This window comes from Alligator sinensis, unplaced genomic scaffold (genome assembly GCF_000455745.1).
Source record: "Alligator sinensis unplaced genomic scaffold, ASM45574v1 scaffold15_1, whole genome shotgun sequence".
Taxonomy (NCBI): Eukaryota; Metazoa; Chordata; order Crocodylia; family Alligatoridae; genus Alligator; species Alligator sinensis.
In genome coordinates, this window is record NW_005842307.1 from 1,123,598 (window position 1) to 1,126,782 (window position 3,185).

Here is a 3,185-nt window from a genome sequence, read left to right on the forward strand (position 1 = left end):
TTCTTAAGGAAGTCTTCTTCCAGGTGGCTCATAAAAAGGTTGGCATACTGTGGGGCCATTTTAGTGCCCATAGCTGTTCCCATCATCTGGAGGAAGTGTTGATTATTAAAAGTGAAATTGTTGTGTGTGAGGATGAAGTGTATAAGGTCAGTAATATCTTTGGGTCTGTATTCTGAGTTGTAATCTTGTTCCTGTAGATATGAAAGGCAGGCTTGGGTGCCATCCTGGTGTGGGATGTTGGTATATAGATTGGTAACGTCCATGGTGGCTAGGAGTGTGTTGCTGGGAAGGTGGTCTATGGTAAAGGCTTTCTCGATTTTGCCACTGTCACAGGCAGAGTCCATCAAATCATCTACCACAACCATATTTATTTTATTAGAAGGAAACTAACAATCACCATTGAGACAGTCCAGTAGACCCTCCACAAACTTGATACAAGGATATTTACAAAGCAGTTCTTTATACAAAGGCTGCCAACAGCTATAGCACCACACAATATTCTCAGGCATAACAGACAACATTCTATCATTGTGATCCAAAAGGTTTTCTATAAAGTAACTTTTACCACAGTTGCTAGGGCCTGCCAAAATCACAGAAAAGGGGTGCTTCCATTGCATATCCATCTTTAAGAACCATAGGGGAGTCTGTTAAAGTTTTCTGTGAGGACCCTTTTGTCATAAGCGACTTTCTGCATTTTTCTCAAGGTTTTGATTTCTATCATCCACTTGCTTTTGTTCCTGACGATAGAGCACTGTTGTATCACAGTTGTTTTAGGGGTGTCCCCAGCGGGGTTTGCCCCATAATCTAGAACAAGATCTCTCAAGGTTTCAAAGTTGACTTTTTCACTGTTGGCCACATTCAGGGTAATCCCTGTGACCTTCAAGCAAACGTTTCCCCTGGACAACTTGTACCTGTAGGTTTTTAGACCAGCCGATACAAACTCTGTGATGTGTTCATCTGGTGGGATTTCTCTGCGGAGCTCACCTAAATAATTGCCTAGTGGGGGGTTCCAGTATCCCTCACGGCTCACAAGTATCACAGGATCTGTGTCGTGGTACAGACACCGTTGTTGCAAACTGTCTAACAGCTCATACAACTCTAAGCATGCATAAGTGGTGGTGAAACAGGCTATAAAGATGTTTGTGTTACCAGAGACTGTGTAACGTTCTTTGGCGTGTTTCCAAGACATGCAGGCTGCCTCATCATCAATAAAGTCGCAAGATGAAATTTCACAGGCGGGAGAAAAGGGGTAGCCAAAGAGTTCTTCGGGGTCTCTAACAATGCTGGTGTTGGGCAAGTTGGTTCTCTGACCGAATTTACCCCACAAAGAAATTAAAAACAATTTTGCTATTTGGCGCTTTGCAGGGTTGGGTTTGATATGTTCTGGGTGTAAGGTCACGCCTTCTTTTCGCAAGAAATTGGCCATGTATCTCTCTTGTTTTTCTTGGTCAGTACACCAGGCAGAGTAGCCTGAGGCTTCCTGCTTCTGTCAGAGGTGCATTTTTATGTACCATGAAAAAAGGGTGCTAGACTTCTTGGCAAAATGCCAGACTTCATAGATTTGAGCTACTGTGTACCCCTTTGTGATAGCTTTATTCAATTCTGGTGTGCACCACGTGCCCAGGAGGGCCCTCTCTTCATCAGTGTGGTCGCATTTTTGCTGTCTTGTTTCTGCGCAGAGGCGGCACAGTGTGAACATAAGTATCCCGTTCACCCTGGTGGGTAGCACGGGAAAAAAAAGGTTTCGCAGTGGGTAAAGTTTCACCCTGGCTATTCCAAAATAGCTCGGCAGGGGTTGGAAATTGTCATGAATGATTTCAGGGTGTCCGGTTGAGTATTCCTTCATTTTGTTTATAAAGGGGTAAAGACTGGTAAAATCATAATAGTGTATTTGTTCACTAGGCTTAGTTTGGTAATACAGACAGATGGCATTAGTTCTCCCCCGAAAAAGAGCATCCCTAGGCACCAGTGGAGAAGGCAGTGGGGTTCTGTTTAAAAAATCTGCCAGCTCCCCCATCCGTTTCTAACAGAGCCCTCTTCTCGTGCTCCCAAATGGTCCTAACGGTAAACCCCTCTCTCTTGAGATAATCAGTCTTGTGTTATGCCTGATAATTCAGAAACCCAAAGGTGGTCCCTGTCAATGAGTTCTGGTCTTATTGTAGCAAGTGAGACAACGGTGGAAAAAGCATCCGTTAAATTCAAACCCTGTAGATTCCCCATCAATGTTGGCATAGCTGTCTAAAAAATAGGGGCCTACCTAAAATTCCCCACCCTGTAAGGCATGTTGAATTTCAATATTTTCTTTCTCTGTAATGTACATTAGCCACTGAATCGATGGGGTTGAAAACCTCTTCTTCTGTCTGTGATAGTTGTCTAGGGGGAGAAGTGCTATGGTTTGTGGTTCCAAGAACATAAACCTGTACATGGCCATGCAGACAGAGGCCAGCGTGATGTATTGGAAAGGATCTGTGCAGCATACATTTTGGAGTTCACCATCTACTTTCACTTGGTCTACCCGCCGTGTCATTTTCATAATCTCGTCCCTATAGAGGCGGCAGGCCTCTTTTAAAATGTTTATGTCCTGCTGGCAATAATAGGCCAGCTCCTTTTGCATGTCAAAGGTCTTATCACAGTTATTCTGATACCATTCTAAAAACTGTCCTTTCTCACCGGACATCATATTTTCAGTGCCGTAGTACGTCTTTGGGAGAGGCCCCACATAATTTTGGTTTTCTGCCATGTTAAAAAAATGTGAGAAATAACCTTTACATCCTTCAAACCCCATAACCTGTGGAAGTCTGCTAAGTTTCATTGGCAAAAAGTTTAAAGAATCTATGAAACTGATGCCTAGCCTGGTCACTTCAGTGCACATGAGTTTACCGCCCTGAGTGATTAGTTTCATGCCCATTTTTTCCTTCAATAACTAGCTGACAACCAAGTAACTTTCGTAGCCTTTGGCGTTGTAAGCTATGAAGGTGTAGTCCTTGAACTTTTTATCCATAAAGACCTTAATAAAATCAGATAGACACTCCTCGCCCTTAAACTCCCAAGAGCTTTCTGTCTTTTGGGGTTTAGCTTTACAAGCCTTTTTGGGGTTTTTGCCTGCGGCTTTCTGAGGGTTTTTTTCCCCTGTCTTTAGCTCCGTTGCAAAAATGTAGTTGGGCACATGCATCCCTGTCTCCTGC